Raw genomic sequence first — 7,639 nt, 5'->3', positions numbered from 1 at the left:
CGAGGGGAGCTTGGAGTTTGTTTCCCTTTTTAGAGGAGGGAAACTTTGGTTGTTGTATTCTAGTTTTGCTTTTCTTTGAAGTTTAGCCTTTGTTTTTATATCATACTTGCATATCATATCATCATGTATCATATTGCATCCTGAGCTTCATCCTTATAGTAGCTAGATTGACACTATGCTCTTGTTGGGGATGTTATGGATACACAATGATGTGCTTTTGGCTTAGGCTCCTTTTGATCAATTGATGCATGTTATGAGCCAAGCTTGTTTTCCAAACTGTGAACTTGATTAAAACTTGTTGAAACATGAAATGTGTTCACCACTACTTGTGGCACTAGCATGTGTAGAATGTGTCGAGATCTTTTTCTTGCTTCATATATATGCTTAGTTGCTACGGCTCATACCTTGAGTTACACACTTGCTTGAGAAACTTGAATTTGTGCGAAAACTTGAAAATCAAACTAAGTGATTTGAAAAGATCGGGATGGGTCTGTATTATCCTATGTCAGAGTATTGAGACAGCTCCAAATTGCACTTATTGGTGAACTTGAGCTCTGTAATGGATACCGAGATCATTGTCTTAAGTTTCTGATTGCCTTTGGCATAGGCTTGACATGGTCGCTAAGTCAGGTTTTGATGGCACAGATAACCTCCCGCACACACTTGTCTGACAAACTTTGGTAATAAGCTGCATAACTCCGATAAATTTCAATTGATGTCTAAAATTTGATCAAACCACAAGTTTGTCTCATGACATGATGTGTGAACTTTGTTTGGGGTAGTTCACTTTGCATACATGTGTAGCACAAGGTCGATCTCCTATCTACTTTTGCTATGTGCTCCTTTGGTGGTGAACCCTCTTTTAAAATTGCTCAAACTTGATCAAAATTGCTTAAATGCCATATTTTGTCTCATTTGGTCACTTTGAGCATTTGCTAGCACTTGTATGTGTTGCTATATATACATGACAGCATCAACTAGAGCCTCTTTTCAATCTACTTACTATAATCTTGAAGCTTCTGCATTCGTGCATTTTTGCATTCATAGCATGATTTGAGGGGGAGATGCAATCTTTGGGCTCTAGCTTGATAAGTGCATGTGTCAACAAGGGGGAGAAGTTTTCCACACTCACAATGACACAAGGGGAGAAATATTTAGAAAAGGGGAAGAAACTTCAAATTTCACCTAAAGTTGAGAGATATGCATTCATTTGAGAGAGATTGCACTTGTTTAGGGGGGGTTGCATTTGAGGTGTTTTGCTAGATGTGTTGAGCCTTTGCCTCTTCTGGAGGGTCTAGCGGTTTTCAGTTTTTCAAGCTTTGCTAGTGGTGTTGAGCCCGTTGCCTCTTCTTGAGGGCTAGCTTTGTTTTACTTGGTTGCGTCGAGCCATTGCCCATGTCTTTGGGGACCAAGTCTTGCTCATTTTCAAATGACCCGGTTCTTGGCTTTTCTTTGGCTTTTGGTCATTTGGGTGACACTACTAGGGATGTGTTCATCAATGACGCTTTCCTTTCGTCACTGAAGACACCAAAATCGTCACATATATTATTTTATGACAAAATTGTGATGAAATTGATTTCGTCATTGAATAAGCGTCATATTTTGGATAACGTGACGAAACGTATATTTTCGTCATAGATGTGCGTTCCTTCTATGACGAAATGGCCCTCGTCATAGAAGAGTATTCTTTCTATGACGATGCATTTTCGTCATTGATGTAGCCCCTTTTTCGTCATAACTTGCCGTCTGTTAGGCGGCCAAACGGCGTCTGCCATGCTGGCAGCTAACGTGTCCTATCCATGTGGCGCCTCCATGTTTCAGGCCACATGGCTTGGCACGTGGCTGGTGACGTGTCTGACTACGTGGCCGCTGACGTGGCAAGGATGTGGATGTGCACGTGTCCACTTTTTATTGGGCCACAGGGCATGCTGTGAGTAGTCCACGTGTCTTGCTGTGATTGGCTCTCATTTTCATCACTGAAGTGATTACAAATTCGTCACTGAATAGATTACAAAATAGTCATAGATTCGACTAGAAAATCGTCACAAAAAGGTAACAAAATTCATCACAGGTGCACATGCTAAACAACAGATCACAATATTCCAATTACCATCAACTTAACAGATCCAGTATTCATAGGTACCATCAACTTAATGAAAAATACAAAACTTGGTTCACATATAACTCACTAGACATCATGTTCCATGTACTAGTTTCATCTCAGTTCACATAGGTTATGACAGCAACTATTAAAAAGTGGGCAAGCAACAGCAACATAGGTTATTGCATAAGCAAAATCACTAGCACGGACCCCTTGCTTCATCAACCAGCAGCTACGCGCAGCGCTCATGTCGAAGAACCATTGTTGATGGCCAAGATACGCTTGAGCAGCGCATTGTTCTCCTCCATTGCCTTGGTGTTTATCTCTGTCAGCTTCTTGTACTCCTCCATCTCCTTTTGTGTCCTCGCCAGCTTTTCCTCAGCTTCTTCACTTCTCTTCTTGAGATCGTCGATTTCACCTTGTACAGCAGCCTTAGCTTCAGCTGCTAGTTCTTCCCGAAGCTCGCTTTCATTTGATGATGATGATTTGGAGGATGCCACTGGTTTGATGCCAACACTCTTGAGGAAATGGTTTGAGCTGTTCTGGGAGAGCACCTAGGACACAACCTGCACACTGGATACTGCTGTCTCACCTTCAGCAATAGGTTCTTCCCTCAAAGCTTCCATATTTGACTGAAACAGCAATGACCCATCATTAGTTGATCATTATTGCATTAATTTGAGGTGCAAATATCACACAAGATGTATTTTTAAAAATATAAATAGCAAGATGTGTACTAGAGAGAGGTAGAAGCAAACCTAGCAAAATGGACAGACTGTAGTACAATTTATCTGATTTGTTATGTGGAACATTATGTAAACTGTAGTTTGGTTCTTACTGACATAAAGCACAGCAACTCTACAATGAAACAATCAGAAATCACCTAGCATGTGGACACAATTAGTTCAGATTGTTCTCAGTTAAATGCAATCTCATTTCCAGTCAACATCTATCAAGTATTAACAGAGCACAGTTATCAGATTGTTCAGCAGATTGGTTTAGCAGATAATACACATACATAAAGCACATGAGAATAACTAAAAGCATGGGCTTTAGAGACTTGGCTGCAGTTAGGTTGCTTCCATTTTCATATCCATCCAAGATAATAACCCATTCAGCCATTCCTTGTTTAATACATTGTAGTTTTAATCTAGTATATCAATGACTGCAATATGAATTTATGACTGCATGTAGATTGTTCCCAGAAATAAGAACAGCCTTCAGTTAGTACTTAACTTATTTAGCAAGTATATAGCTATGTTGGATTATGACCAGTTTTGAGCAAAAGATAGAATACAAAATGATTAAAATAGGACATGTTATCCAATTAATGAACAAAATGGCACAGCGAAACAGATGTCGGGACTTACAAGTGCTTCTCTTGCTGGTTCACTGAGACCATTTTTGGAGCTGGTATGGCAGGTCTTGAAGGCCTCCACCAAATCAAGTTCTTCATTTTGTTCTGTGCTTGGCTCTGCATTGTTTTTCTTCTTTTTCTATTTCATAGATAATCAATTACAGGAAAGTTGTCAGATAAAATGCAAAATAAGTTGGTTAGTGCAAATATGTACAAGGTACTCTTTACTTACATATGCATGTAAGTGTGCCACATAGCTGCGAGAACCCGTAGCCTGATGATACTTGACTTTACTGCGATTCTACTTGTTCTTTTCACATGATTCCTACAAGAGAATGAACATGTCAGATGATATCATAGGTTCCAAATGAGAAGATCTTTGGAAACTGAATGAGAAAGAATATATGACAAGATACCCGTACCATGTTTTTTGGATTACACCACTTTGCAACCAGTACCCTCCACTCTGCATCAGACATGCATGCAACTGGAGAAGTTGTGGGAATCTCATTTGCAGGTTTACCATTGAAGTATTTGTTCTTCAGCCGATAACGCATTTGCCGCACCCCAGAGCGCAGCATATTAGTGCAAGCTTCCTCTGTTGGCTTGTCTTCAAGGTTAATGGCCAAGCGCCCCTAGTCATATGACAATTCCATATTTAGTTAGTCAATGTAGGTTAAACAGATAAACAAGTTTACCATAGAAACAATAATACACTTACAGAGAGCTTTCCCACAAAGTCTTTGTAATAGCGATCATCTCTCTTGTAATCTTTCCAATGAGTTAGGACAGGGACCTTATCCCTAATGATGACACCAGCCTCAGATGCAAACTTGGCTGCTTGAACAGGTTCATGAGGCCTTCTTTTCCCTTCAGCAACAGCTATGGGCATTCTCCTTTCCATAGCTTTAGTCATCCTGTCCAGCTGTGCTCCCTTGGTGGGTGGCCTGGGTCTCCTTGGGGCTCGCTGTGAAGGAGCTGCAAAATACAATTTGGATTTAAATGCTTTAGTTTCATGCAGATCAGCAAACCAGATGGCATAATAGAATGACAAAGAAACATCAACTTTCCTTCAGTGTCTTCCTCTCCAGCTACATTGGCTTCATCAGCACCTGTACTGTCTTGAGCACCACCTCCACTGAATTCCTCTGCAACTGTATTGTCCTGACCACCAGCTCCATCGCCTTCCTCTGCATCTGTATAAGACCTTTGTGGTGGTGTTTCATCATGACCATTGGTAGGATCCTCTACATTCTGGCCATCTCTCGTCGAAACAAGAAGCCTTTTTGATGATCTTGTTTGGGATTCAGGGGGCTGAACCTGTGATCCTTGAGATGCCCTCACTCTCTTACTAGCCCTAACTCCTGGCGCCATGGTGGGGCCTGTCTTCTTCTTCTTTGAAGCTAGGACTTTCCAACTATACCCTGCAAGAAACTGTGGATAAAAAAATCAAGTAAGTCATGTGCAGTAGTAAGCTAGACCATATATTAAAGAACAGGTATGCAAGAAACAAGATGCATCTAAAAGCAAAGGCATATATTGAAGAACAAATTAAAAACACTCAAATGCAATGCAAATATTCCCCATCCAATACTTTGAAGATAGAAGAAGCACCTTAGTTGCCAGGGGCTGTGGCTGCTCAACATATTCAGTGTCATCATCATCACTATCTCCTTGATCATCATCTTCAAGGAGATACTCCAATGAATCTGAATCTTCATTATTTCTTTTCTTGTTTGCTGATTTTCCCCCCTTCTTTGATGCAGATAGTGATACAGAGTTATTAAATTGTAAAGATAGATTTTTCAGGCTGAAATCTTGCATCTTCTTGAAATTGTTCGCCACACGTGCATCCCGGCGTCTCTCATAATCAGTTTTTTCAGATTCTTACAAAAATAAGCAAATTGTGTCTATTAGAAAATAAAAAGGAGTGAACTAAGAGCTAAGAGGTAGTAATACTAGATGGTAGATAGATAAGAGGTAGGAGCTAGTAGTGCCTGCTGAAGAGCTAAGGGATAAGAGGTGATAGGTTATAGGCAAAAAGTATTAGGTCAGAAAGAACTAAGAGGTACAGGTATTTGTGTACTGAAGCACAATTACTCTAAAATCTGTGAAAAATTTGAAGATAGCTTGTACTGAACTACTATTTTCCAATCAACATATACAAAATATTTTGTATATATAAATAGTTAAAGCTATGTGTTTAGAATACTTTGTTAGTCTTGAATACTTTGTGCCTTAGTTAGTCTTGAATACTTTGTGCTGCTAAGCATGATGCTTTAAATTAACCACTGACTACTTAGGTTCAATAGAGTCGTGTGCTTGGTTTATTTAAATTTACTTCCATTAGAGTCTGGGCCAATCATTTTGACTGAATTTTACATTGACAGTTAACTATGCATATGCCAGGTTGACTTGATTGGTATAGGAAGTTTGCAATGGTGAAGGTGAACTCTAGCATGTAGCGTAGATGCTTAAGAGGCCTAGTCCCATGATTATATTCTATCCTTAGAAAAAGAAACTCGAGAAAAAATAGCCAAACCTTAGAATGCTACTTTGAACCATTCAAACAAATAAACAAGCAGTTGCATCGAGAAATTACATAAGCTTGTTACAAAATGAAGACGTTGTTGATATAAGTGATATTTCATTTTCGAAAACTTCTCTGAAAATTGTCACTGACTGCGAATTCATATTGAATTTCAGGAATTTTGTGAGCGCTTGATGGTTGGTAATTTACTATACTGATACAGATTTTAGTGCAATGGCCTGATGCTTTTTACAGCTGCGTCGCCTTTTTATCGTTGTATGGAGTGACCGAAACATATATATGTATATTATAGACACCGACAATTGCTCTCCCCTTCCAAATTGCTAATCATTTTTGTTTTTCTAAACACATAGCTTTAACTATTTATATATACAAAATATTTTGTATGTGTATAGCTGAAAATGATTCAGATATACAGATGAAGCAAATTTTAATCTGACAGATCAAGATACGACAGGCAGAAATTCTAGATACATATGTTGATTGTTGGGTCAAATTCTAAGGATCAGCTCCTAAAGTTTAGACTACTGAAACAAAAATGGGGAGGCAAATAGGAACAAAAACACCTCCTAAAGGCTCCAAATGCAGAGGTGCAAGGATTCAAGAAACCAGAAATATATGGCTCCCTAGCTAGGAGATGAACCTACAGGAACATGATTCAAATTTTTGAGCGAGAGAAATTATACAGCATTATCACTTATGTCTATTCTTCATGCCTTTCAAGATCTGAGTACATTCGTTATGAATAGTTATTAGAAATCACTGTACTAAAATGGAGTGGAGACAAACTGGGTTCACATTCAAAGTTAAATTACTAACTGCACAGGAAAATCTGGGAAAATCTAGGAAGACAAATTGGGTTCCTGCGGTGGCGGCTAGGGTTCACAATCTGGGAAAATCTGGGAAGACAAATTGGGTTCACAATGAATTACTAATTGCACAGGAAAATCTGGGAAGACAAAAAGCAAAATAAATCACATACGCCTAACTCAATCTATAGCCAAATGGTTACCTTGATCTTGTTGTGCAGGTCTCTTCCTACCTTGACCCATGGTTGCCACCATTGCGGATGTATACCAGGTGCTCGTCAGCGGTGGTCGTCAACGGGGAAGCGGACCTGGTGCGGGCGGACCTGGTGCGGGCGGACCTGGTGCTCGTCGGCGGTGGTCGTCAATGGGGAAGCGGGCCTGGTGCGAGCGACCCCTAGTCCACGACGACATAGCTCACAGGCGAGGAAGCACCTCAGCGATGGGCGACGGCGTTTGTGTTCCTGCGGTGGCGGCTAGGGTTGGTGAAATGTGGGGGGGGGGGGGGAGAGGACGAGTGGCTGGGGGTGAGGAGGGAGTGGGGGTAATGGCTAAATTAGCGGTAATTAGTTTTAGACGGCATTTTTATTGGCGACATTTTTTTTTGCGGCATTTTTTCCCTCCCGGAAGACCCTATGGTACCCAATTTATTTTGAAACTTCTTATTACATTTTTTAGTTATTATCTTAGTTATTTGTTGAATAACTAAAGGATAAAAGCTACAATACCTTAAGTTATGTAGAAAATTCTAAAAACTTGCATGGACACCTTATTTTGGTGTATGATCATGACATAAAAATTTCAAAGGATTTTGACAAAGTGGT

The 7,639-nt window shown here is 39.9% G+C and overlaps 1 pseudogene; it reads right to left on the bottom strand.

Moving 5' to 3' along the window:
• Nucleotides 1–2,218: 2,218 nt before the first annotated feature.
• On the bottom strand, nt 2,219–4,374 carry LOC136491023 (uncharacterized; annotated as a pseudogene).
• Between the last annotated feature and the right edge of the window lie 3,265 nt (nt 4,375–7,639).

Source organism: Miscanthus floridulus, chromosome 11, assembly GCF_019320115.1.
Source record: "Miscanthus floridulus cultivar M001 chromosome 11, ASM1932011v1, whole genome shotgun sequence".
Lineage (NCBI taxonomy): Eukaryota > Viridiplantae > Streptophyta > Magnoliopsida > Poales > Poaceae > Miscanthus > Miscanthus floridulus.
Note: the sequence above shows the minus strand (reverse complement) of the source record. Positions and strands in the feature narration are given on the sequence as shown.